Here is an 11,627-nt window from a genome sequence, read left to right on the forward strand (position 1 = left end):
GAGCCTGTGCACCGCAACGGGAGAGGCCACAACAGAGGAAGCCCCGCATACCACAAAAAAAAAAAAAAAAAGATTGGCTAGTAAATGTACATTTGCATGTGTCAACTTAAAATAAATATTTTTAGATTGTGTGATTTTTAATGAGTTCTTGTTTTACCTGACTTTTCCGACCAATCTACTTGCAACGGTGCCTTGTAGAGTTGGCTAAGAGGGCAAGTGCCGGATGATACCTCTTGGCTGAGCTTTCTGGAGAATTATACCTAATAATGCTCCAGGGGCACTTAGCTGAGCGCCTGGCAGAGAGAAGCACTTAGGAAACAGCGGAGGTGACCACCCGGCTATTTTCCACAGGCTCCTGTGCTGCCGGCAAGTTCCTTTGACACCTTTCTGAAAGGGATGCGGCTTCCTTGCAGGGGAGCTCCAGGTGTGGGGGTCCTGCCTCTTTGGTAAATAAGCGCATCACCCAGGGATTGATTTTCTTCCTAATAGTGGGTACAGTGGGCTGGTCCTGTGCACTCTGCTTACAAGAAAATCATCTGCATAATAAAGGCAAAAAGCTTGACACCAAAGAAACGTGAGCCCTAGGTAGGAAAAGAGAAGAAAAGGGCCAATGACTGAATAGAATTAAATGATAAATTGCGTGGCACGCACTGTGAATTTGCAGAGAGGACGCTGGAGTTTTTCCCCCGTGTACTTTGTTTTTGTGTACTTTCTTCTTAGAAGAAAAGAAGCAGGAGCCATGTTTCTCCATGGGGACAGGCCTGTCCTAAGCACTCTGAGTTTCCTGCTGGGACCGAATGTCACTCCCACAGTGACAGGGACGGCTGGGGGGTGCAGGCTGTCCCTCACAGAGAGCTCTGGGACCTTCCCTCTACATCATACACTCACCCAGGGGCACCTGACCTTCTAAGTTGGTCTTGATCTCAGTTAGCCGGATGCAGGAATTCTCTGTTTGAAAGGAGGGCAGGTCAGTCTTTCTTCCTCTTGTTTCCATGGAACCGAGCTGCGATCTCAGCGTTCTTGGCTTCACAGGAGAATAAAGGAAGCTTCGCTCTTCAAACCTCGATCTGTCACCTGCTGTCTTTCTACTCCTGGAAATGCTTCCCTTTAGTGCACGCCCAGCCTCTTCAGAGTGACCGCCCCGTTTGCAGTCTTGACTTTGGAAATGAAAACAGGCATCTCTGAACAGCACTGATATGTGCTGATGGGTTAAAAAAATCATAATGCTCTTTGCAATATTTCAGTTCCAAGCTTTCCCAGAATTAATCTGGAAAAAAAAAAGACAACCCACCCGATCTCTCATAACAATATTGCAGAAAACCCGAAGTGTTTCATTTCATGGTTAATTTATTTTGTAATTATAGATCTGTTGGTAAACAGTACACTAATATTTTTTTCATTTTGCTTATTTATGCTGTTTATGCTCTAAATGTTTCCACTATGGTGTGATAGCTGTTTGTGAGAGAAGCTTCCTAACTACATTAATTCAAATAAAATTATCTGCACTTCACATGTACACACATACACTGTTTATGCATAATCTGAACTCCTAGGATGGCTTTTTTTCAAGGGGGGAAAATGCATGTTATCCATTTTTAAATTTTTAATTAAAAATTCACGTTAAAAAGCAATATTAAATCTCCTATTCCCAATTTAAAAAAATTACAGTAGCACAAATATTTTCATTTCCAACTTGAGATCTCTGTGCTTGCTTATTTTAAAAGATAAACAGCTATGAACATTTTCTCCTGGCAGTTGATTTTTAAAAATATTTTTATCATCATGGGCTTGATTCAGGGATAAATGAATGCAGAAAAGGACACACACACACACACACACACACACACACACACGAGAAAAAATGTACCCAACGAGTTAACAGCTCCTGTCTCAGGAAGCTGACTACAGCTGTGCATGTGCGTGTGTGCATGGGCATTTTCTTACAGGATGGGTGTACACTCTGCTCTGCACCCTTCTTTATCTCACTAGTGATCTGTGGTAAAACTATTCCCCAATCAATATTATTCTTCCATTCTTCCAGGTCACCTACTTGCCCATCCAGCTGGTGGAGCAGAGCTCAGTGAGCCCAGCCTCTGCTCCTGGATGCCCTTTGCTTCCAATTCTGACCTTTTGCAAACAGGGAGTCATGGTTTTCAGAGCTGCAGTCGATACAGACAGGCCATCTTGCAATTTTGCTTTTTTATAGTTTGCATAATCATCATTGTAACGGATATATAAAATTCTTTCATTTTGATGGATGTAATTTCTGAAGGTATACCCTTAATCATTTCCTTCAGTTACAATTTTTACTTTTAAAGACAGTGCTGCAGTTAATAATGCTGTGTAAATATCTTTTTTGTTGTTCTGTTGAATTATGTATGGAGCATAATTGCTGAGGGCAGGGATTTCTGGGTCAAGGTCTTGATCATCTTGAGAGTCCTTGGTTTGAGCGTCCATTTCTTTCCAAAAGGCTTATTCTGAATTTACCTTGAAGGAGTAAACTCATTTCATTGCAGCCTTAATAGCATCAGGGAGTTACCATTTTATTTTTTTTTTAATATAAGCTATTTTTAAACCACTGGCTTTAAATTCAGTTGTTCAGAATTAAAGTGACTTCAGTACTGAGGTTGGGTTCAAACACTCTCACCGTGGAGCACCCCCTGGGCTCAGGTCTCGCAACTGTAAAATGAAGGCTCGTTTGAGATGATCTGTTTTCTCGCCACCTGAAGATTCTACCTGCCAATGTTATTTTAAAATGATTTTTAGTTTGAGGGGAGGCACTTCCTCTAAGGTTAGCGGGAGAGAGTGGGTGTTGGCTGAGTCGGGGATGGCACTCCAGGCAAGGACTCAAGGATGCTTGTTTCCCTTCCTGCTGATGACGCCCCTTGTGATGCTTGGACCACCCTCCGGAACTCCAGACAAACCAATCACGTGCCGCCTGGATTCCGCACCTGGGGTGTCTGGGGGCCCGGGAATGACTAGGTCAACGAGAAGAACAAAGCTGTAGCAGTCTAGGGTGTCCTAGCCTCGAAACACGACAGCACGCAGCATCTCCAGAAGTGCTGAAACCACAAGTGAGGCCTACCTCCCCTACGGCGACATAAACATTCTGACCTTTCACCCTGATGGACAGTGAAAGCAGAGGTGAACCCCACAGCTCCCGTCTGTGTCCTGTGGACTCCCTGGGTCTGGGATATGGATGACTAGTGGTCCTTTTTCTGTTTTTTCTTTTTCTTTTCTTTTGGTGCGAGGAGAGATGGCACATGAGAAAACAATTTTAAATGAAGAGTTAGGTATCAATTGTGTATGAGAAAAGAAGTTTTAAATATTATTACCAAACCCACTATTTTACATATATCATTTATCAAGATAAGGCTATTTTTTAAAATATCTTTAAATATTAAGTATTTAAAAAAATAGTCATTGCAGTCAAGGTTGATTTGCAGAAAATTTTTCTGTCAATAAGAATCTGTCTAGGACTTCCCTGGTGGTGCAGTGGTTAAGAATCCACCTGCCGATGCAGGGGACACGGGTTCGAGCCCTGGTCCGGGAAGACCCCACATGCCGCGGAGCAACTAAGCCCATGAGCCACAATTACTGAAGCCTGCGCACTCTGAGGCCCACGTGCCGCAACTACTGAGCCTGTGTGCTGCAACTACCGAAGCCCACGCACCTAGACCCCGTGCTCGGCAACGAGAGAAGCCACCGCGATGAGAAGCCCGCGCACCACAACGAAGAGTAGCCCCCGCGCGCCACAACTAGAGAAAAGCCTGTGCGCAGCACTGAAGACCCAGCGAAGCCAAAGGAAAAAAAAAAAGACAAGTATTGTCTTACTGTATGAAAAAACACCCAACTACATACAGTTGGAAATACATCTGAAATATAACAATATATAAAAATTGAAAGAGAACGGAGTGAAAAATATATTCCACGTAAATATCAATCCAAAAAAATTTTTGAAAAAAAAACACAAGAATCGTCTGACGGGGCGGCAGGAGGAAGATGGGGGGCACACCCTTGGGGAAGAATGTCTCGCAGAGCTCTGATGCTGTCACGACAGGCAGCCCCCCGCCCACCATGTTCATTGTCACCTGTCCTTTCTGCTGTCAGAGGCCAATGTTTGGTAGTGAAATCTAAGGGATCGGTAGGTCTACACAAGCAGATGCCCCTGTGAAGGGCCAGGCTGACATGCTCCGATCCATCCTTGAACTCTGAGTCTTAGACTCTGAGCCCGTCGGTGGCCAAGTATCTGCTTGCACTTCGTCCCTTCCCGCGTCTTTCTTCTGCCCCCTCTGGCAGCTCCCACCTCCGGGCAGCCTCCTGCACTGCGTGATGCATCATCTCAAGGCCTCCTCTTGGTCTCCTGGCCTCGGGAGTTTCCTGCTTCCCATTCCTCCGGCCTGTCTGCCCTTCTTCTCATCCCCGAATCCACGGGAAGTAAGTTGAAACTGATTCACCAAGAGAGTCAGAAGGCAGTGGAAAGGCGCCCGGTGTGCACAATCTCCTCTGCCCCTCCCTCTGCAACAGGACAGTGTGAAACTGTGGACGATGGCCTTCACCGGTGAACGTCTAAAGGGGAGGAGCTACCTGGGTGAAGGCGACGGCTCTGTTTCTCTCAAGCCTGCGTAGATGGCAGCGGGGATGCTAAAGTCCATGGGAGTGTCCTGTCCCCCAAAATCCACAGCCCTGGGCTGGCTCAACGCCCCCTTGACCAGGTCTGAGGGGCAGCTCTGCAAACCACTCCCCTTGGTTTGCCCCAGCCTTGGCATCGCCCAGCTATTATTTCTCGCTACAAGCCTTAGGTCAATTCTCCGGCTGGCTCTTCTCATGGTCCTCACCGCCCTCCCCTGTCCCCACCCCTCCAGGGATCTTGCCTGCATCCTTCCTCTGTTTCATTCATACCCTCTCCGTGCAATTTTGATGTTTTTTGTTATGCTGACTTGCCTTTCCCAAAAGAGTCATCTGTGTATTTCCTGAAGGCATAAGCGTCTGCGATTCTCTGTGCCCATCACAGAGCCTGACCTGTAACAGTTCAGTGGGTATTTGCATGAAGGATGTAATAATCATAACAATGACAAGAAAGATGCAATTACTGTCATAAGGCAGGTACTATGTGCATTTTCCTGGAAGCGCTCTCATTTAATTTTTACAGTAACTGCAAGGGGGAAAGGAAATCCATTCCTAATTTGCAATCTGGATGATCTTCCAGAAAATCATGGACGTAAATAAAGAATTTGCTGAAACTTCCGTTTGTGCCCTTGGGCAAAATTTCTCATCTTATTTGCCGGCAATGCAAGCGAGATACTGTAACGTCGTTCAGCCTGAAGAACCATAGCCGTGCGTGGGTCGTGTTTCCGGCTCTTTGTTCCGCTGCGGTCTGCACACCTTTTCCTTTGGCGGCCAAAGCCCAGGACCCCAACATCCCAGGTGGACCCCCGGCACACTCAGCTTCCCTCCCACCCGGGTACCCCTCTTCTGGGCTGGTACCAAGTCAGAGGGAACAGTGCCACCTGCTGGGACTCCGGCTGAATATCAGTCCACGCTTGCCCTCTCCAGAACTTCCTGGCGAGGTCACTTAGGGGATGGTGACACCCCCAGGTGACAGGGGAGGATGTGCCAGAGGGCGGCGGGTAAGGGAAGGGCCGTCCCAAAGCTCCCCACCTCAGAGACCCACTTCTCAGCTGCAAGTCAAAGAACTGGGCGGCACACGTGTTCTTTTAAGAAACAACCTTCCCTGCTTTGCAATAAACATCTAGCACCCCTCCCCCACCCGGTAAAAACCTCTTTATAAAGAAAGAATAAAGACGTGAAATTCTTCTAGAACACCAGTTTAAACGAGAGCAGGAGTTCGCCCCTTCCCTTACAACAAACAAACTCTCGTCCTTTTGAGTCACTCCTTGGCTACATGTTTTATTAATGGTTGCGCCCTTCATTCATATAAACAAGACAAAAACGACGTGGAGGATGTGACGTGTGTTCCATCCACCTAATAAAATATCAGACAGCCTTTCACCAACTTCCATCGTCTCTCACGTTGCCCAAGTATAACGTTAAAAAAACCCCACCACATTGTAAGTACGAACGTGGGAGCTTAATAGTCATGGCCTTAACAGTGAGTCGTGTTAGGGAAACACAGGCACCAGGCTTTCTAACCGGGCGTGGCATCCACTCACCCCACCACTCCCAGGAGAAAGGGGAGAAGAGCCCAAACTCTTTTCCTCCCAAACTGGTCTTGAGGCAGGGCTGGCTGAGCCCCAGAACACGTCATATGCAGGACAACAGCAGGGCTAGCTGTTTCTGGGCAGACAAGTCCTGACACCGGACAAAAGGTGTCTCCTCCCATAGCGGCGCACGTGGACCTGGACAGGAGTAAGATCATGTCTGTTCTGCACAAGCGTCTTGTGGGTAGAAACTGGTCATCATGGAAAGACCAGCTGAATTTGATTCAACAAACAAAAGAAAACACCAAACTTGCCCTTTTTATCAACCAGCCGCCCCTTCCTGATGATGATGATTTTATTATCCTTGTCATCTCTGCTCAGGTGGCCCTTCCCCACACCTGCACTACCATCCACCCCCCAGTCCAACATCCCAGCATCCTAATGTCCTATGAATGATTCCAAGGGTTTCCCCATTGGTTTTCATGAATTTGTCCTCATTTCTCAAAGTCCTTTCTTCATCTTTCGACCCAAATCATCTTTTTTGAAATAAATCTATGATCACATTACTCTTTTCTCTCACACTCACAATGAGCTGCACTGACACCAGGATAAAAACCCCGACGTCTTTCTACAGCCTTGGGGCCCTTCAGGCTTGGTCCTGTCTTCACCTCCGGTGTGTCTCCCAGTGGAATCTCCCCAAGCTCTCCTCTCCTGTTCCTCCAAAGGGCTTCACTTCCTTACACATCAAACCGTTTGCCTGGAGTCAGGTACTTTTGCTGCGCCCTGTTCCCTCCCCCCGGCACTTGTTCCTTCTGGAATTCGTCACGTTGGGGATCCCAGCAGGCTGCCCCGAGCATCAGATGCCATGGGCAGCGAGAACAGACCCCTGGAGCAGACAGATGATGAGATCACTTTGGCACTTTCTATCTAAGGAGAAAGCACCCAGGAAAACAATAAGCTACAGAATCACGTGACAAGCTCTACACTCCTGGGCGTAGGAGGGGCTTGGGAGGACCTTCTGGCTGAAGATGTGGGTTTCAGCGAGTTGAATGAAAAATGTTCAAAATGGTTTCACACAAGGACTCTGGAGGGATCCGAATGTGACAGCTGAAAGCAGACATCTAGGGTCTTAGCTGTAGCTTCAATCACCCTCCGGTGTGTCCGGTTTGCAAACTGGTCTATTTCTCTAAATATCTGTACATTATCTTTGGGTGAGAAAGCATCTTTTATTCTTCTCTTTTTTATGTACCCAGTCTCTCTTCAGTTGATGACCTATTGTTTATATAACTCTTTGGAGAAAATCATTCTTGGTGGATTATAAGTCATTTTTGACCATGTATTTGGTCCAAAAATAGAATTTTAGCAGAAGTCTAATAAAGTATTTACGTTCATTTAGATTCTTTAGAGGGTGTTTCACTAGAGCTGGAATAGGCAGAGGTCAGTGGAAAGTGAGCATATTTATTACCTTTGGCAAAAGTGCTCTAAGCACACTCCTGGCATTGCAGTGGGCTGACCAGTGGGCTTTGAACAGGACACCTACTGCACCTGACCTCACGGAGCTGCCAATGCAAAGGGGAGAATCAATATTGATCTGGTGTGTAAAAATATCATTAGACGGTTCTGGGCTCTATAGGAGCTTAGGACAGGGGATGCTAGGTGCTTTGGGGAAGACTTGCCTCCTGAGGAGGTGAGGGTGATGCAGGAACGATGGAAAACTCAAGGGAATAGGGTGCTGGGCAGATGGGACCATACTGATAGCTTGTCGGAGGAACTGGAAGAAGAGGACAAGGCCATCCCCAAGCGGGGGAGGTGTCACAGAAGCCCAGACAGACAGGCAGATGGGCAGCCTGTGCACCACAGTAAGAATTTTAAGCTTTGGGAAATCGTTAAGAGGATTCATAAGGCAATGTCTTTATCAGATTGAAGCTTCTAAAAGATGATGCCGGTTAGAATAAGGAATGGGCTGGAGGACCAAGAATGGGGCAGGAATCTCAGGCTCTGTGCAGCGCTGAAGGTGGGGATGAAGTAGCCTGGTGGCGGTACTGCAGTGGCAGCGGGACACAGAGAACGAGGATGCTTTCAAAGGCTCTTAAGAGGAAAACAATCTGAAGCTCTCAGTGACCGGTAGGTCCTGCGGGGGGATATCATGTTTGCAGGGAAACGCTGACAACACAGGATGATGCTGGTGCTTTTCCTCCCTGGATTATCGCTAGGAGGGCTGACTTGGACGTTGACACGATCCTGCTTGCAGCACTGACCCGGGGGTTCTGACCAATACCTGTGCTCTCGGCAAGGATCAGAGCAACAAGATAAAGTCTTCTCCTGCTCGGTGTAGGAGGCAAGTCCCGGAACTGAACACACACGTCACCTAAGACCTGCTGTCCACGCGGGACCCCAGCATGACACGCACAGGGGTGAGGGACAAGACCCCCGGGGGACCCTCCGAGGGATGCCTGAAGAATCAGGGGAGGGGTGTCTGCAGAGAGGAGCCGGCAGAGGAGAGGGGATTAGGGTGCATTGGGTGGGACTTCAATACTTTTATCAGAGGATTTCCCTTTGACATGCACTGGAAATCCAGAGTGTCAGAGAAAGAGCCTCAAAGTCCTCTGGAGAGGAAAATAACAAAATCCAAGCACATCCACATACTATATCTCAGAGATCTGGAGTATCTATCATCTGAGGATGAGTTTTCTCTGGTCTTGAAGTAAAAGAAAAACCTGTCGAATTGGGGTTTCCGAAGGAACATCGTGAAATAAAATCCACACCAACGATGTCTTCTCCGCAGAAAGAGCTGCCAAATTTTGGTGCAATCAGGATTCACCCGCAAAGTCACCCCAGCAGAGGTTGGGATAAACTCTCCACATCATACTTCAAAGGCAAATGGTAAGGTCTCTCTAGTTTCCATAGATCTCTGATTTTAAAAAAACAAAAAAGTACTATTAATAAACATTTGTTACAATTGGTAATCCTAGAAGACTTTTAAAAAATAAGTTCTTAATGACCTGTACCCAAGAATGTATGTATTATCGAGTCAGGGTTCATTAAAGATTATGCATTTAACACTATAGCTTTTCTCCCTTTAAATTTTGATACATGAGACTTTGGGCTATATAAGTAAATAAAACTAGGTGCAGGCTATGAGCCTGCAACATCAAATTCATGATTGGTGCCATCAAATACTAATGTCGAGAGAAAACAAATGATTGTCCCCTTCTGGCGGAGCCATGAGAAAATGATCAATATTTCATTATATGGTGCTCTGCAGACATTTGAATAGCTCATCTGTCCTATTTATGCCAGTTAAAATGAATTCAACCTATCAGGGCCAAATGCATTTTTAATGTTTCTCGTTACCTTGCAGGGAAGAGGCAGCAAAAAGTCCATCTCGCTCTGGGCCATATCCTTCATTTCGTTAAAGGCTGTACGTAAACTGTTTATGTGCGAGTGACCTTTCCTTATTGGAAGCAACATTTGTGTATGTTACAGAATAAATGCATGAAAGAGCCTCTGACGGTCACTTTGGCTAGCGTGGATACTGTGTATCTTGTTTTGAAGGCCTGCTTTGGAATGTAAGGCCGTGTTTCCCTGAGGAATAAATCCTCCCGAATCGCGACAGGTTCTTGTCCACGGCGAAGTGGCAAAAGGTGCTGAGTGTGACAGCTGACTCCGTGCAACCACTGGGCGCCAAGAACAGGGCTCAGGGACTTGCAGGCATTTGCTGGTTCAACCTAGCAGCGATACCACCACCAAGTTTGATTATGGTCTCGAATTTTCTGACGAGGTTACATCACATTCCCCCACTTCCCCTACCAGGCTCTGTCGAGGAGGAAACGGATGCACCGTCTCTGACTGCAGGGCTCTCTGACTGGCCCTTAGTCTCTTTGAATGATGATTATTTGCGGAGCAATCACATTCCCTGATTAATACCTACGGGAATGGCAGGTCCTGGAGTATGAGCTCCTTCACACAGGGGTTTTGTCTTAATGAGAACGACCCAGAGGAAGGGAAAGATGGCGACTAGTCTCCACCTGCCTTTTAGCTCCAAGCCAGATGGAGCAGGGCAGCGGTGTCCTCCCCATCTCCTCCTCTCCTCCGATTAACACCTGCACCCTGGCCACAGAAACCAGCATCTGTTCCTGTGGTTCCATCTGACAGCGTGGATGTCGTTCCATTACTGTTCACACTCAGGTTTCTCGGAGAGTGTGCCCTGGAGGTGAATTTGGAAGACTTCAGAACTTGGTGTACAAACTGCAGAAACAGTTATTTATTAACTTTTTCTCACCGTGAATGGAAAAGGGGCCCGCAAATGCAGGTGGGAAATGGAGGAGTAGGGTGGCTATCGTGCATGGAAATTTGTCTACATTCCTCCGAGCTAAAAATATAGATTCAAATGGCCCTGCTGTTTTACCAATTCGTACCTGGGGGAGGTCGTATCCCCCAAGAGCGGTGGGAAATGAAGGCTTTGCATCTCACGCCATTGTTCCAGGTGGGCCCTTATTTATTTTGCAGGCTGATTATCGTTTGTCAGTAGAAAGAGGTGATTTGGTAGATCAGACTTTAAATTGTAGCATATCATGCTCAAAATAAATCTCAGACTATTCACCTTTTCAGCAAACATCTGAAAGGCAATTATTTTAAAGACTAAGGAGCGGCAAAATATTTCTTTAGCATGCACATACAGGTGTGATAATACAGGTGTCACCTTTCATAGCGCATTTGCTAGAACCTTGAAACGTGTGTCACGTGATCCCAGATCCCGGCTAGGGAGTAGTACAACTTCTGGGTATAGTTAGCAGAAGTTCTCATCACCTGCCAAGGGGGCGGTAAGGGACTCTGTCCCTGTTAAACACGAAGCCCCCTTCCCCCTCCTCTCACCCCAAGGCAACCACCATTCTACTGTTGGTTTCTATGGTTTGATGACTTTAGATCCTTCTAGGAGTGGAATCATATAGTATTCGACTTTTTGTGTCTGTTTTATTTTTCTGAGTGTAATGACCTCAGGGTTCATCCATGTAACAGCACGTGACAGGACTGGCCCCTTTTTAAAATCCGTATAATATTCCATTACACAATTTCTTTATCCGTTCATCTGTCAGTGGACATCTGGGTTGTTTTGACCTCTTAGCTGTTATGAATAATGCTTCTGTGAACATGGGAGTGTATATATCTGTTTGAATCCAAGCTGTCATTTCCTTTGGATACATACCCAGAAGCAGGATTGCTGGATCATACAGTAATTCTATTTTTAATTTTTTGAGGAACCTGCACACTGTTTTCCGTAACGGCTGCACCATTTTCCATCACCACTCACAGTGCACAAGAATTCCGGTCTCTGCATCCTCCCACACTCATTTTCTGTTTTGGGATGGTGGCCATCCCTCGTGGGTGTGAGGGGTGCAGTCTACTTCTTGAAGGAGTGCTTGTTTATTTCATTTGGTCATAACTCAGATAAGGCTGAGGTGCGTG

Source organism: Physeter macrocephalus, chromosome 14 (genome assembly GCF_002837175.3).
Source record: "Physeter macrocephalus isolate SW-GA chromosome 14, ASM283717v5, whole genome shotgun sequence".
Classification (NCBI taxonomy): domain Eukaryota; kingdom Metazoa; phylum Chordata; class Mammalia; order Artiodactyla; family Physeteridae; genus Physeter; species Physeter macrocephalus.